Consider the following 18,154-nt stretch of genomic DNA (forward strand, 5'->3'; position numbering starts at 1 on the left):
CCAGTGGTTCTTTCCACAGATGTAATCGATCTGATTCCTATGCATACCATCAGGTGAAATCCAGGTATATAACCTGCGTTTATGTCTCTTAAAAAAACGTATTTGCTATGAATAAGTCATTGATTGCGCAAAATTCAATCATTCTCTCTCCAGGTAGACTTTTAAAGAAATTCTTACAATCATCTTCACTCATCTCTTTTACATCAGTCCATAAAGTAACTTTTCAGCTTCTCCACCCCTTTAGTAAAAAAACCTCCTTCACTGATTTGGGCTCTTTAAATTCAGACAATGCCAAAATATTTGTTCAAACTCTTACGTAACACAAAAATAATTAATTGAGCCAAAAAACTTGGTCAATAAAACAATTTTATGTGTACAATAGCTATGCTACTGGATATATTGAACTTTCTTTTTTCTTAATGGGCATGCATGATTATTTGAAGCCATCTCTAAAACATTATAAAGATTATACTGAAGTTTCTAGGGCTTTAATTAATACAATATTATGAGATACTGCAATTAACTAGCGTGAAAATTAGCATGCAAAATTAGACCTCGTTTTTGCACAACAGATACTTAAAAATGCTAAATTTGTGAGTAAAGTTTATCAAGTCAATTATGTTTTAACAAGCATTTGTTGAGTGCATGCCAATGACAGTAACTGAAAATTCTAAAATGTTTTTTTCTCTGAAGAAATTAGTAATGTAGCAAAACACATAATATAATAGAACTCATAATGTCGCAAAAACACAGATGCAGAGATAAATTTTTTTATTCATGTTTTATTTTCACAAGAAAGGACTGGACAGAATTGAAATTGATTATAAAAGGTATTCTAGGGAGAGGGTGAAGCATAAACAAGCAATGAAGTTGTGTGAAAACTCGTGGGGTAACTGATTCTGGAGTCTTGGGTGTAAATCATCTCAGAGAGTTAAAAAGGCACCTTATTTTCCATGCTTGTTTCACAGCCTTTCTTTTAGAGTATTATAAAATTAGTCATTTTTCTATGACTAGTGTTGTGTTAAACTTGTTTTAAGCTTTAGTGTTATATTCAAATTTGAACATATCTCCTATTAAGAGCATGTTGTCTTTACAGTGAGGTTCTTTTCCAAGTGTTTATCTTTCCAGACAATAACAATCAGACAGCAATCTAATAATAATAAGTTATAATAAAAATAACAAAAAACTCTGTTGATACTGGTCTATTTCATTATTATCTAGTTAAATGTTAATGAAATCAAATAAACATCAAGAAGAAAATGGTAGCACAGATCAAAATTCTTGAGGATATTATGGTGTTTATCATTAAAATATTGCTCTCTGATGGGTTTAAGTAAGCATTTTTATGTAAATCAGTATTTATTTTTAAATATGGAAATACAAATTCAATCCAAGAATGTTTCTAACTTATATTTTTATTTATTTGATATGAAATTATATAAGGTTGTTGTTAGGTGTCATTGAGTATCATCTGGTTGAGTGTCTTCTTCTCTTTTGCTAAATCTCCACCTTTCCAAACTGATGACCCTTTCCAAGGAATAACTTTTCCTAGCAGCATGCCCAAAGTATATGAGATAAAACTTCACCATCCTTGCTTCCAAGAAGCACTCTGGTTACCTTTTCTCCAAGGTACATCTCTTTGTTCTTTTAGCAATCCATGGGATATTCAGTACTCTTCTCCAACACCGTAGATTAAAGGTACCAATTCTTCTATCATCTTGATTCATTGTCAAGATCTCAGATGCACAGCAAGTGATTGAGAAGACCATGCCCTGAATCAGATGCCCTTTAAACTTCAAACTAGCTTCATTACATCTCAGTGATTAATAGAGGTCCTTGACAGCAGACTTTCCCAAAGTAATCTGTCTCCTGTTCTCCTGTGTAGATCCAAGTAAGATGAAATAATTGACAATTTCAATCTTTTCTCCATCTATCACGATGTTGCCACTGGCCATGTGTTGAACACTTTTGTTTTCTTGATGCTGAGATATAATTCACCTTGAAGGCTGTAGTCTTTTATCCTCTGCAGTGAGAGATTAAAATCTTCCTTATTTTCAGCCGGCAAGGTTGTATCATCTTCATAATACGACTGTTGGTGAATGTTCCTGCTGAGGCCACATTCTTCTTCATAGAGTTCAGCTTCTTGAATGATTTGCTTAGCATACATATTGAATAGGTATGAAGAAAGCATACTACCTTGACATATATTTTACTTAATTTGAATGATGCAGTGTTTCCTTGCACTGCTAGGACAACAGCTTCTTGGTCTAGGTATAGACTTTGTATGAACATAATTAAGTGTTATGAGAGTCCCATTATTCTCAATGTTAGCCATATTTTGTTATGCTCCACACAGTCAAAAGCCTTTGCATAGTCAATAAACCACAAATAAACATTATTTCTGCTTTATTTGCCTTCAGTCAGGATCTCTCTGACATTAGAAATGCTATCCCTATTGTTAAGAACTCTCCCAAACTCAGTTGGGACATCTGGCAGTTCACTTTCAATATACTGTTCTAGCTGTTTTTGAATGATTTTCAGTAATATGTTGCTTCCATGTGTTATTAATGATATTTAGATAATTTCTACATTCCGTTGAATCACTTTTATTGGAAATTTGAATAAATATAGATCTCTTCCAATCAGTTGATCAGAAAGTTATCATCTGAATTTCCTGGCATTGACTGATGAGTATGTCAAGGGCTACATCTGTTAATTGAAACATTTCAATTGGTATCTTATCAGTGCCTTGGGCCTTATTTTTTGCTAATGCTTTCAGTTCAGTTGAACTTCTTCCTTCAATACCATTGACTCTTTTTCATATGGTAATTCCTAAAATGTTTGTGTCAACCAATTCTTCCTGGTGCAGTGATGCTGTGTTTTTCTCCCATCTTCTTTTGATATCTTCTTGGATCATTCAAGATTTTGCCTATAGCATCTCAGTATTGCAATTTGAGGCTTGACTGTGAAACAGACAATTGTGCTGGGTTCTTTCCATTTTCTATTGCTAGTAAATAAACTACAATAAATATTGTTGTTAGGTGATGTCAAGTCATCTATAATTCATTGTGACCCTATGGACCATGGGTCTCCTACCTGTTCTAACCTGTGCCATCATTGTCATCCCCGATATACTTAAAACCATTACTATAGTCTCACTAGGCAATCCATCTTGTTGAGTATTGTCTTCCCTTTTACTGACCTTCCACCTCTTCAAACATAATGTCTTTTTCCAAGGACTGACTTCTAATAATATACTCTAAATATGTAAGACAAATTTTACTATCCTTTCCCCTACGGAGCACCCTCATTGCACTTTTTCAAGATGTATTTTTTTCTTTTGGCAGTCCACGGAATATTCCATACCATTCTCCAACATCAATAAATGTAATTTATTTTGTAATTTAAAACTTCACATACTTATTATATCACAGTGTCCCAGTTTCTAAGGCTATCTTCTCTCTGTTCACTGTTTCAGTGGTATAAAAATAAAGATAACAGGCAGATCAGCAACTTATCTGAAGTCATCTTAAGCTCAGAGTTGTCTCCTAAGCTCATTCTTTCTTTCACTGTTGTAGGGTTGAACTTTCTCCCTTTTTTCTGATTGCTAACTAGGACCTTGACTTTCTTACAACATATCTGTAGTTTCATGACATATAACCCCAAAGACATTGACAGTAAATAAATCTGCTGTATTCTAAAGCATGAATGACTTTCTAACATTTCTGCCTCTAGTATATTACAACTGAATCTTAGATAACTTATTGTAATTACAGGAATGATCACCACTATTTGCCAAATGAGGCAATTTAATCTAGAGAATAAATCCCAACAAAACCCAACCACTTTGGTTTCCTGAAAGCAACATTTCATCATGTTTCTGAGGCTGTAAAGGATTATTTTTAAATTTTTGTAATTGTGGGATGAGTGGGTGTTTGCAAAACACTGTTTGTTTTTTCATTCAATCACTCACATATATTTTGTTTTCTAGAACTCATTACAATACCCAAGATAAAATCGTTCTTTTCTGTCTTGTCTGTAATTTTCATTTCCATTCATCCTTATAACCCATTCCTTTCTGGTTTCTGAATTCAATCTTTGTATTACTGTTGCTCTCTTAATTTAATGTTGGTTAGTCAAGGCGTGAGTGCCTGCCTGATGCTATTGGTCACTTCACAGGCCTGTCTCTGGTTCTCCTGAAAGTTGGGCAGCAGGGTTGAGTTTTGCTCCGGGTTCAAAGGGTAACTAAAGGCCACTGTTTCAGAGGTTCCACTTGTCTTTATTGGACCGGTAAGTCTGGTATTTTTGTGGTTTTGAGTTTCATTCTATATTTTCTCCTACCCATCATATTATCAAGTCTAAGAAGATAACTTTCCCATTATATTAACAGCCTCACTCACATTCAAGAACAGAGGGAGAAATGCTTATACAGAGCGTGTATGTTAGAGAAAGGAATCCTAGTGGTTCAGTGAGTAAGCATTCAATGCTAATCAAATGGATGATGGTTTGAACCTACTAGCCATTTATGGGTAAATGATATATTCTGTTTCTGTACAGACTTACACCCGTGGAAACTCTACATAGAAGTTCTACTTTGTTTTATTGGATTCTTATGAGTTATAATCAGGTTAACAGCCACAAGTTTGGTTTTTGGCTTTGGTATACCATGCAACTGCAATCTGGAGAACCACGCTGGAATTCTTCCCTCTAGTGGCCATCTGGTTGCATAGATTGCCCCATCGGGTTTTTGGAGGTATGGTCTTCAGAAGCAGATTGTCAGTCATGTCTCCCAAAGCATCCCTGGTTTGCAACTGCTAACCTTTCATTTAGTAATAAAGCACTTGACCATTTGTGCTACCCAGTGATCACCATGGTGAAATGTTATACTTCGATTCCATGGATTAGAACGTGGAGATTTAGAAAAGCATAACAATTTGCCTCAGTGAACCAGCTAACATGTGGCAGGGCTAACAGCTGTCTCATTCAAAAAGCATCTTTTATAATCATCATGCTTAACATCCTCTTTAGGGTAATAGTGCAGACATAAAATTTTCCTTAAATTCTCTATCTGTAAAGAAAACTTGTAAATTTATGTTTCTAATGCTGATGTCTTGCTTGAACTATAGCCCCCAATCTCCTAGAATCTTCTACAATTTTCTAATTTTATGACCCAGTAGCACTTCAAATTTGACTCATCCAAAACCAATTTCCAAAAATTATTACTACTCAAGTTCTAATTTCCACCAGAGCCATCACCATTTTTCTTGTTTGTGTGGCTGTCTTTGTAGCTCACTCTACGTTGCTGTAAAATCACTAATGGAGAGCTGATAGCCCAGTGCCCATCACAGAGCCTGTCTGTGGATGGGGCTAAGTCAATATCTGTTTTCATTTGTTCCTCAGGGCTTATCAATATACAGTGCTTTCAATTTTCTGTTGTAATGATATCTGTTAGCCATCTGTTTTAACTCATTCCCTTGGGCATTATGTTTTAAGATTATGATGTGTTATTTCCCCTTACTTTTTCCAAAGGCATTATTTTCCAGTTATACAATGAAGGACATTCATTAGATATTTTTCAAATGTTAGAAGCATGCAAAACTTTCACCTTGCCTAAAATAGTATTTTGAGTGAATTTTACTTCTAGAAATAGAATCCTATAGTGGGGGGGCAGGAGTAAATAAAAATGAATGAGAATATTGCTAACAATATAAAGTTAGGAAATGCTTTGTTATGTATTAAGCTACTAATGGTATAGAACCCCCTTTCAGCACAAGGGTTTTCTTCCTCTAGAAAAAAGTTGCTTTGCGTTGCTTACAGATATTTGTAACTGAAGTAACTCCTTCATATGCTCTATAGCTCTAGGTTTCTGAGAAAACATATTTACAATGACTTTTTTAATTTTATGCTTGCTGATATTAAGAAATGCAACTAATGAGATCAAACATTTTAGGTTATTAAGGAAGATAATTGGAAAGGGACTAAAATTATGATGGTACTACTTCCTAAATTTTGTTTGATTCCAGTTATGCAAATCTGGGTAAAATACTTGACGTCTCTGTATCTTAGTTTCCTTGTTTCTAAAAAAGAGATCCAAGAGGTATTGTTATCATTGTGTTCTGGCATCAATTTGAACTGATAGTAACCTGTGACCAAACAGTATTCCTTTCTTGGATTTCAGAGGGTGTACTTTCTTTCTTTCTTTTTTTAAAAAAATTATTTTATTTTATATTGGTTTGCTCACAAAAATTGTATAAATTGTTTTTCACAATGTTCTTAATTCATTTTGTGTTTCATGCAATTATCCCCAAGCGTTATGTTTTACAATATTAATCACCGTTAGACCTTTCCCATCATGACCCTGTCTTTTCAGGGTCCAGGCGGATCCTTCTCATTTCATTCACCCCCATTCCAATCACCAAACTGTGTAACCCTATGGTTTCACCCCTACCCATGCACATCCTTCCTTTTAAGGTAGCAGATCACCAGGATTCATTTTCTTACAGAATTTCTTTAGGTTTTCATGTTTGAACTTCATGTTAGCAGCCACGACTCTAACCATTGTCTCAGCAGATATCCTGAATTATGCTGTTATATTCTATCAAGGCAATTCACAGTGACCCTATAGGAGAGAGTATATAGGATTTGTTTGCCTGTATTCTTTATGAGAGAAAAACACTTATATCTTTTCTCTTGTAGATCCTCTGGTGGTTTGAACCACCCTCTTTGGGGTTAGTAACAGAACTATTATGGCACTGGAGCTCTATAGATATGGTAAATTAGTAGATCTGCTGTTATTTTAAAGCATTTTGAAACTGGTCTGTTACCTTGTGTTAGAAAATGAGCTAATAAATAAATAAGTGGATTGCGATCAGATAATTTAAGGCTTAAATTTTCCTAGACTATGGAAATAGTTCTAAGATAGGGATCTTTTTTTAAAAAAAAAATCTCTGTATCTCATGTATGATAAAAAATGTAGCATATTGTATTGATTATTCATCATGTCAAGAAGATGAGGAACATTTAAAACATGTATTTTATTAGATTTTCTTTTTAATTAACATACATAATTATTATTAATTTTCCCTTACCAGGGCAAACTTTCATCTGGGAACAGATTTACTGAATTGCTTCCTCTTTTAGTAAAGATATTTTTTTACCATAGTATAGTGTTTTACCATGGTGGCTTAATAACACTAAGCAATAATGTATAGATAAGAAACAGAAAAGCAAATCTATTTTTAAATAGGACGAGTGTGGACAGAGGGTACACAGAGCCTTGATATAAGCTTTTTAGCAAGCTTCACTGAGGTGAGAGACAGCTTTATCGTTTCTAACTGCCAGCTCTGTGCTTGCTATAAGTTGGATATTTTTCAGATTAAATCAAAAGGTAAAAATTGGGTCATAAATTCTATGGAGTCCTGTTCTGGAAAATACACTGAAAAACAAAGTGAAATGACAGTCAAGACTGTCAGACTCTAAGGCCCGGTGAAAACAAACAGCAGGATACAAACAGAAAATTAAAACTGATACAATTAAGTTAGAGAGTGATTTCAGTCACTAGACCCCCAGTGCAACATTGCTCTTTTAGTTTAAAAGTCACTGGCAGGAAAGTTTCTTTGCCAAGTTCCCGTTTCCAGGAGCCTCTGACAGTTCTTTCCTTGGGCTTAGCAAAGCCACCTGGGATTTGTCAGAGCTTTCTAATTTTACAACTATTAGATAAAATGATAAGGCGGTTGGGTCACTGGAAGGCGAAGCATCCAAACTGGGATTTTGCTGGCTTAAAGAAAATAAAAGTGATGGATAAAATAGCAAACCCCATGGAACAATATAAAGAAGAGTCTGGGGAAAGTAGAGAACTATAAAAAAATGTTTAAAGCAAGAATTCACATAGTGTCTTATTTTCATTTGAAAGCTGTAGCCAGGAGCAAAGATTCACTTTGCTTTGGCAGGTTAGAAATATCTCATTGGGTTTTGTATTACTCAAAATAAGTGTAAGAAACACATTGATAATTTAAGATTCTTCCTACTTTTCCCATCTCACATTTTGGCCTTTCTCTAACAGTTCAATCCTCCTACTCTCATCTACTTTATCTTTTCTAGGGAGGGGAAAAAAAATAAAGTTTTGTAAAGCCAGCTAAAACAAATGAAAAGCAAGTTCTCTCTGACAAGTGTTAAATATATTGCTCCTAGCATCCAGTGCAATGTATGTATTTGACCTCTGTAGAGCGTGAACTAAATATTTGTTGACTGTAGGGAACAGAACATTTGATATTGCAGTTAGGCCAGTTCAGTTGAAAACAAAGGGTTGCATGATACATAATTTTGAAAATATTTTAGGCTCCCTTTGAACCAGGATTTATGAATTATTTAAACAGCTTGTCATAGAGCCTAGCTTGCCTTGTGGAAGATGTTTCAGGAAGCTATTAAAAAAAAAAAGATCAGGATAATGATTACTAATGTGCTGGAAGAATTCTACTTATATTGTCCTATAAATAAAATGTGTCAAACATTGGAATATAATTAGAAATTCAGGTCAATATGACCTGAATATGACCTGAGTGTGAGAAAGAGCTATAGAAAGAGAGATAGAGGATATTGTATTTGCCTTGTGATTTAACCTCAGAATTTAGCGGGACTTAGATTCGTACTCTGGAGGCATATATTGCAGGAAGGTATACTGTTAATTCAAAGGCAGTTTGAATTCAATAGCTGGTCCTTGGAGAAAAGATGGGTAATCCACTCTTGTAAAATTTACACTATGGCAACCCAATGGAAGGTTAGCTATGAGTAGATTCCTGCTAGTCTCAATGAAAGGGCTTTTTTTTTGTATTTTTTTCTTTTAAAGGATGAGGTGTTGCTATGTCTTATCAAGTTGCTTGAGATGCATAGCAGCCCTGTGAACAAGATATCTGAATCTGGCTCTATCTGGTGCTATCTTTACTATCTCTGATACACTTGAGCCCATTATTATGGTCACTGTGTCAATGAATCTTGTTGGAGGTCTTCCTCTCCTATGCGGACTCTCATCTTACCAAGAATAATGTCCTCCTCCATGGACTGCTTAACTACATGTCCAAAGGATGTGGAATAAAGCTTTACTATCCTTGTTTCCAAGGAGAGCATGGTTTGCATTTTCTTCGAGACAGACTTGTTTGCCCTTTGGAAGTCCATTAGATATTGAGTACTTCAATATCACAAAGCAAACACTTAATTTTCTTCTTCTGTAATCCCGAGCCACTGTGCAATTTTCAGAACAGAGCAAATAATCAAAATGACCATCAATTGCATAAGGTGAATCTTAGTCTTTTTCTTCAATACTTTAGTTCCTGACAACAGTTTTTTTCCAATGTGATAATGCCTTTTGATTTCTTGATTAAAGAAGTTGATTATAGATCCATGTAAGATGAAATCATTGACAACTTCAATATTTTCTCAGTTAGTCTAGTTGTGTGGAATTCTGTTTTCTTGATTTGAGAGGTAATGCATATTTGGCTGTGATCCTTGATTTTCTGCATTTAAGTGCTTCAAGTTCTCCTTACTTTCAGCTAGCAAGGTTCTGTCATTCGTAAAATAACATGGTTGTTGAAGAATGTGGTAGTCTTGAATAAAAAATTCCTTTTTCAAGGAAATGGTTAGTATTTCCTTACACTGAACAGAGGCCAACGTTATTCTGATCTAATTTCAAATTTATTTTCAATACAGTATGCAGAAGCTCATTCATAGGGTCACTATGAGTTGTCTGTGACCAAATGGCACTTAACAACAACAACAATGAGAGAGAGAGCTCTGTTGGCCTAGTGGATAGAAAGTTATACTACCGAGCCAAAGGTAGGTGATTTTAATCTGCAGCCCTCAGGCCTGGTTTTAAGTGTTTCTGGTCTAACATTGTCCTAAATAGTATAGTACTGGTCTGTCCGTTTTCTATTCAGAAGTAACTCATGATTGCTGTGATGCTAAGCACTGTGACACTGATGTGTCAAATGCAATAATGATTACCCATGGTAGACAGTGTTTGGTGGAGCTCCCCAAATAAAACAAGCTTGGAAACAGGAGTGGCATCCACTTCCAAAATAGCTTGCCTCCAGAAACTCTCTATGAACTTGGAGAAAGGATGAAAGTTATACCAGGGTTCAGGTCTTTCATTCATAGGGTCACTATGAGTCATCTATCACTCGATGGCACTCAACAACAACAATATTCAGAAGCTCTGCTGGATTGATGGCAAGGAGCTGTGCTGACAACATTAAGATAGGTGTTTTGGATTCACCCACTGCTCCTATGGAGAAAGATGGGCAGTCTCTTACTACGCAATATACTACCTCTGAAAATCCACTGGAGGATCAAGTATGAGTTGAATTGACAACACAACAACAACATTCAAAATTTGTGCCACACTCAAAATCTATTTCAATGAGTACAATCTGATTGTACCATAAATGCTCCAAGAGACTTTTTAGTCACATTGGGAAAACTCTGAATACTCAGAGTGATATACAGTCTTTGTAGTATGGTCAATACACATGTGTTGTATTGTAAATATTACATGGAAGCAAAATATTTCTAAAGACCATCCAAAAAAGGCTTGAACAATATACTAACAGAGAACTTTCAGAATTTCAGCATAGTTTAGAAGAGACTATTTCACAAGTGATATCATGGCTGATAATCATTGCTGATTGTTGGATGCTGGCTGAAAGCAGAAAATATGGGAAGAATGTCTATTTGTGTTTCATTGACTATGCAAAGGTATTTGTGGAAATCAGAACAAAATATGGCTAACATTAAGAAGAATGGAAATCCCAGAACACTTTATTCTACTCATTCTTGTTGTTATGTGCCGCTTGAGACTCATAGGGACCCTATGTACAACAGCCCTAAATTCTTCTCTGTCCTGTGCCAATTGCACTTTCTCCAATACACCCATCCCAATTACCCTAGTCACTGAATCAATCAACCTCATAGAGAGTCTGCCTCTCCTGCGCTGTCCCTCTATGCTCTCAAGCATGATGTCCCTCTCCAAGGACCAATCCCCTCCTTAAAACATGTCCAAAGTATGTCAGACGAAGCCTCAGACTACTCCTTGCCTCCAAGGAGCTACCCGGTTTAACCCTCTCCAATATGAACCTGTTTGTTCTCCTAGCAGTCCATGGTACGTTCAATAAATACCCTTTGCCAGCACCATAGCTTAAAGGCATCAATTCTCCTTCTATCCTCCTTAGTCATTGTCCAACTCTCTGATGCATAACAAGTGATAACAAAGACCATGACCTCTATAAGACACACCTTAGTCTCCAAAGGGACACCATTGCTCTTCAGTACTTTGGAGAGGTCCCTATTAACAGACTTTCCCATGGCAATTGACCTTTTAATTTCCTGGCTACAGGTACCAAGAGTGTTGACTGTGGAGCCAAGCAAATTAAAGCTGTGAACAATCTCAATCTCTTCACCATCCATCTTGATGCTGCCAATTGGTCCAGTAGTGAGAATCTTCGTCTTCTTGACATTGAGCCTCAATCCATATTGGAGGCTGCAGTCCTTGACCCTCTGTAGCAAGCGCTTCGGGTCCTCCTCAGTTTCAGCAAGCAGGGTTTTGTCATCCGCATAACGCAGATTGTTGATAGATCTTCCACCAATCCTGACCCCACATTTCTCCTTATAGAGCCCAGCCTCCCAGATAATCTGTTCTACATACAGGTTGAAAAGGTGTGGAGATAGGACACATCCCTGGTGTAAGCCCTCCCCAATTTTGAACCATTCAATGTTTCCTTGCTCTGTTCTGACAATTGCCTCTTGGGTTCAAGTATAGGTTCTCTCTCTCTCTCTGCATCTAGAGACACACAGAGAAATGGAGTGAGAGTGAAAGAGTGGAGTGAGAGTGAGAGAAAACCAAAGTAAAAGAGCTTTGTCAAACACCTGTATCTTATCAATGCAGACCAAATTTCCAGTTAAACTAACTTTAAGTACATTAATTGTTCAGAGTAGATATCATTAGAGAGATTACATTTTGTGAAGTCTCATGGAAGAAATGATCGTATTATATTAAGTCTTCTCAAGGGAATAACTACAGTATAACTGCCAAAATCAGGAAATCATAGACAGTCAAGTCAACTTACAATGTGAACTGTCATGAAGATCTTTTTGTATGGTCTTCTACTTTACCAAGTACGACATCTTCCTCTAAGGACTGGTTTTTCCTCATGACATGAGCCTTCTATTATCATTTCTAAGAAGTTTTTTATGTTTTTGCTACATTTTAAGTTATGTTTATGGATTGATAGTTGAAATAGAATGTTTGTTTTTAAGTCAGTGAACTGGTTATCAAATGCACCTGGGATCCTTCAGCCAAATGAGACACAGAAAGAAAGGCATTAGGTCACTGGAGTCATGTGCCATCAAGTTGACTATGATTTGTAACAACCCTATCAACAATAGCTCTGAACCCTGCTCTATACTGAGCCAATCTCACTGTCTCTGACACACCTGCTCCCACTGCCACAATCACTATGTCAATCCATCTTCATCTCCTTTATTGACCCTCAACACTTCCAAGCATGATGTCCTTCTCCAAGGACTGGTCCCTCCGGGCAACAAGCTCGAAGTGTGTGAAACAGGGTTCACAATCTTTGCCTCCAAGGAGCAACCTGGATTAACCCTCACTGTGACAGACCTTTTTGTTCTCTTGGCATTCCATGGTATGCTACTCTTTTCCAGCAGCACAAATCAAAGGCATTGATTCTCTTTCTGTCATCCTTAGTCATTGTTCAACTCTTTAATGACTAGTAAGTAACTGAGAAGACCATGATAGGTGCAAGCCTGTAGACTCTCATCATTGCTTTTTAGCACTTTGGGGAGGTCCTTGACAACAGACTTTCCCAAAGCAATTCATCTTTTGATTTCCTGACTTCTGGTGTCAAGAGTGTTGATTGCAGACCCAAGAAGAAATTGTTAACAACTTCAGTCTCTTCTCCATCAATCATGATATTGCTAATTGATCCAGTGGTGAAAATATTTTTTTTTTTCCTTTTGGGATGAGCTTCACTCCACATATTGAAGATTGCAGTCCTTGACTTTCTACAGCAAATAACTCAAGTTCTACTCAATTTTGGAGAGTGAGGATATTATGTCATCTATATTACACAGGCTGGTGATGAGTCTTCTTCCAATCCTGATGCCACATTCTCCTTCCAGGAGTCCGACCTCCTAAATGAACTCTTTTGCATATAGATTTAAAAGGTATGGATAAAGTACCCATCCCTGACACACGACTTTCTTGATTTTGAACCATTCAATATTTCCTTGTTCTGTTTCTATCTGCTTCCTGGTCTAATTGTAGATTTTGCATGAACACAATCAAGTGTTCTAGAGCTAGACAATGTTAAAGCTATTAATTTTTTAAAAAAAGTTTAAAAGAGTATGGAAATTGCAATAGTTCATATGAAATATGTAGAAAAGTGTATGTGGAAAATGACTTTCTCTCTCATCTATCTATCTATCTATCTATCTATCATCTATCTATCTATCTATCTATCTATCTATCTATCTATCTATCTATCTATCTATCTGAATCAGAAATTTAGCCAATGTATAATTATAAAACTTGATACCTAAGTATTATTTGACAGTACCATCTAACAACTTGATTCTCTTTGATATTAGATCTAATCATCTAGGTCAAAGATCTTTGCTTTCAGGCATCCAGAGATATTCATGGAAAATCATTTTCTCAAAAGTAGGGGTAACTTTTTCTGTTACAGAATTTATTACATTGCTGCAGGTTCTTACCTGAGCAGTGCATTGCTTTAATTTTAGTTCCTTTCGTTGTTTCAGTTGCATTTCTAAAAATAATATTTTCTTTGCACATGCAATTTTGTGCATCATTGCTCCTAATTGCATCTTTAAAATGCATGCTGTGAATATTTAGCCCTAAAGCATACCACGAACTTTAAAAAAAAGAAGCATGCTTTGATTGCTGTGACTTCTTAATTTTCTCCATGAAATTAATATCCTTCATGTATACACTTATGAAATGAACAATGCTAGAGGAATAATCTATCCCCCAGATGGCCTGTTCAGTTCTAATTCTTACTACAGGCATATTCAACAAAAATGAGGTCATGGTTATCTCTAATTCCTAGGCAATCCCGAGGCAACAGAAATATAAGGGCTATCTCCTTCTCCAGACCTGCTAAACTCAGGACTGCAGAAGGATGGATTTTATATATACTATATTAAAGCTTTTTTCTTTTGGTAATAAAAGCTTTATAAAAATACACTTATATAATTGATAATCTTTAAAGTTGTCAGGAGCTAACCAAAATATTGGCAGTTCCAATCCACCATCTACTTCAGGGAGAATAGTGCAGCCATCAGCTTCTATATTTACAGTCTTGCACACCCTGTGGGGCAGTTCCACTCTATCCTGTTGGGGTACTCTGAGTCACAATTCAGCTTGATGATACTAGGTTTTTGGTGATTTATCTCTTTCAGCAGTGTTCTATTTTGTTAACTTATTTTTTTTTATTTTATACTGGTTTACATACAAGCTTCATATACATTATTTTGTTAACTTTTAAAGTCAGATAAAATACTTCCTTATCCAGACCAAAAATTTGAGTACCTTCTAGAACAACATCAATTATGCTCAATGCTTAGAATTCAGAATACATAGAAGTATTTGACAAAAAGGAGAAAACAAGTAAATAAATCAAGTGAACATACATAGTAATACGTGTTGTGAAAGAAATAATTACAAGGTTGGCATGGAGAATAGAATAGCATTATGTTTGTCAGTGAAAGAGTGAATTATAGTAGTCTGGTAAACCATGACTCATGGGCCAAATCCAGCTGTTTGTATGAAGGATGTGTACTGAATAAAGTGTATTGAGACACAGTTACACTCATTGTTTGCGTATTGTCTATGACTACATTTGTACTACCACAGCTACATTTGTACAAACACAGCTATGTCCGTGTTTATACTACAAAAGCAGAGTAGAATAGTTACAAGAGGGACTATACGGTTTGAAAAATGGAAAATATTTACCATTTGACCCGTTCCAAATGGCTTAGCATTAGAACACAGGTGTTAAAACTCATCCAATGGCCCCTCAGAATACACTCCTAACTATTTGTTTCTTAAAATGTACAGACTTGAAATCTCTATGGAGTCATTCGATTCTATACATACGGGATTAGAATGAGTAGAGTACATTCAAGTACAAACAACAACAAGAAGTAATGAATTTCAGAGTGGTGAAAAACATTAGCAGATGTGGCTGCTAACTGAAGGGTTGAAGGTTCTTGTCCACCTATAGATGCCCAGGGTAAAGAGCACCTTGCACAATACACGACCGTGCAGGTGTTACACAAAGTGAATAGGAGCTGTGGGCTTTTAAGAGAATGGAGACAGGGGGAAGGAGCTAGTGCCAGGAAGGGGATATAGAGAATGATTACATGAACTGAAATGTATTACTCAGGGAAGAGCAGAACCTGCACCTAGTCTCCCTTGATAAGGAGCCTTTTATGACTAGGCAACGATATACTTGAAGAAGAGTGATGAAAGAATGAGCAGTTAAGCCATTCAACCCTTCCTAATTTAACCTGATGACTAAGAGCATGTGATTTTGGGCTTTAATTTAGGTTTACAACATAATTATTGTTTTTCTTAAGAAAAAATATTAAAAATATACATTACAGGGAGCTCTGGTGGTCTAGTGGTAAGAAGCTGTGCTGCAATCCTGAAGACACGCAGTTTGAATCCACCAGTTGCTCTGCAGGAGAAGGATGGGCAGTCTCTTCTGAGACCCATTGCTTGCCTCTGAAAACCCACAGAGGGTCAGGTATGAGTCAGCTCTGACTCGATGGTACACAACAACAACAACAAATAAAAAATTATTATTTCAGAATACGTAATTGTGCTCATCTGGAAGTAGAACACAGACTAAGAAACAGTCTTTCAAACAGAACAAAAGGGCACTGCATGATTTAAAAGTAGTAAAGGTGTGACTCAAAGTTGCATCATTTTACCATACCTATTCAACCTATATATTTTTGTTTGTTTTTGTTTTGTTTTTCAAAAGTTTATTATAGTTCACCAACTCAGAGTGGATTATGAACCTAGGATTAAAACTAAGGACTATACACTTCATTAAAGAACAGCTTGGAAGAACTATAGAAGTCCTAATCCACAACATAAACAGTCTTCCATGCATCTTGTAAAATCTACAACCAAGAGAGGATAAAATAAATGAATGGTTCCTTCTAAGAATCAAATCCCTATGTACATCCAAAAACTTCTCCAACAGGGTAAAAAGGGAAGCCATAGACTGGGAAAAAAAATTGGCAATGACATGTCAGACAAGGGACTTATATCTAGAATGTATAAAATACTCGAGCACCACAACAAGATAAAGGTAAATAACCCAATTGAAAAATGGCCATAGGATATGAACAGACTCTTCACCAAAGAAGACATTCAGATGGCAAACAAACATATGAAGAAATGTTCAAAATCCTTAGCTTTAAGTGAGATACAAATCAAAACAACTAAGAGATATAATCTCACCCCAGTAAGAATAGCAAAATTTAACAGAATAGCAAACATTAAATTTCGGCGAGGTTGTGGAGAAACTGGAAACCGTATGTAATGTTGGTGGGAGTAAAAAATGGTGCAACCACTATAGAAGGCTGTATGGCGCTTTCTCAAAAAGTTGCAAATAGAAATACCACTTGACCCAGCAATTCCACTACTGGGAATTTACTCTAAAGAAACCATAACCACCACCCAAGCATGTATATATATATGTACACCCATGTTTATTGCAGCTTTCTTAGCAATAGCAAAGAGCTGAAAACAACCCAAGTGCCCATCAACAAAAGAATGGATAGAGAAGCTGTGGTACATTCACACAATGCAGCATTGAAAAACAAGGAACTCATGAAATATTATGCAAAATGGATGACCCTGGAGGACATTATGCTGAATGAAATATCTCAGTCACAAAAGGACAAATATTGCACAGGGCCACTGTTGTAAAATGGGACTGACATCGGGGTTGAGGGAAGACAGAAAAGGAGGGGAGGAATGATGTATACTACATTGAAACAGATCAAGGAGAGTACTGTTTAAAAGAGATATACAATTGGATATGATTGTCATGACGGGAGTCCCGAATGAAGGCTGCACAGTGGCGTGGACTTGGGGGAAAGATTGCAGAACAATGAAAGAGTTTTAATTTTACTTTTCAAGGAGAAGAGAGTGCATTGCGGGGAGAGAGGTGGGCAGGGAGAAAAGTGCAACAATGAATAACTGGAAACCCTAAGACTCTGTAAACTTTCATTAAAATGAATAAAAAAATCATTATAGTTCAAATGAGCATGTTGGTTCATTTCAGCTCCTTCACTGTCAAACCTGGGGGCAGAAATTGCTTTAGTTTCTCTGACTTCTCTTTGTGTTGCCCAGGCTCTAAATGTACCTTCTTCACTGAACCTTAAACTTCACATTTTCCTTGTTTTTCTTGATCCTGACTGATTCGGCATCCTTTTGCCTTGCCGTGAGCAGAACATTTTTTTATTTTCTCAATTTTGCGAGGCATGGCGGTAAGGTGTGGGGGTCTGCAGGCGTGTTCCGATACCACCAAAGATACTCACTGTTAGCAGCCAAAATCAACCTATATGGTAAGCACATAATCAAAAGAAGCTGGAATGCAGCATTAAGACCATTTAACAACTTATGATAGGAGATGAAAGGGCTCTAATGGATAGTTTTTAGGGAGTTGCACCCCAAACCCAAAGGTGGCAATTATCTGGTGGATTAAATCCACTAGAAGTTACACCCCAGAGAAACAGGCAAGGTCTTCCCCTCCCCTCCCCTTAATTTACAGCTTCTTAAAATCCACTGGAGTGCTGGAGACTCAATTATGAATTGATTCTGATGGCAATGAGTTTGAGAATGAGATATGCTTATGACATAACCTTATTTACTGAAAGTTAAAGGATTTGAAGAACTTCCTGAAGAAGACAAAACAGTGTATAGCCTTCAGTATTGATTACAACTCTCTATCAAGAAAACGAAAACCATTAACTGGACCCATATTATGGTAGAGGGAAAAAAAAATGAAGTGTCAATGATTTTATTTTACTTTGACCTAAATTT

General features: G+C 36.3%; 1 pseudogene; it reads right to left on the bottom strand.

Annotated features, from left to right (window-relative positions):
- Nucleotides 1–17,384: 17,384 nt before the first annotated feature.
- Nucleotides 17,385–17,594, bottom strand: LOC102862210 (annotated as a pseudogene).
- Nucleotides 17,595–18,154: the final 560 nt, after the last annotated feature.

This window comes from Elephantulus edwardii, unplaced genomic scaffold, assembly GCF_000299155.1.
Source record: "Elephantulus edwardii isolate Elephantulus edwardi_28Jun2011 unplaced genomic scaffold, EleEdw1.0 scaffold00198, whole genome shotgun sequence".
In the NCBI taxonomy this organism is placed as follows: Eukaryota; Metazoa; Chordata; class Mammalia; order Macroscelidea; family Macroscelididae; genus Elephantulus; species Elephantulus edwardii.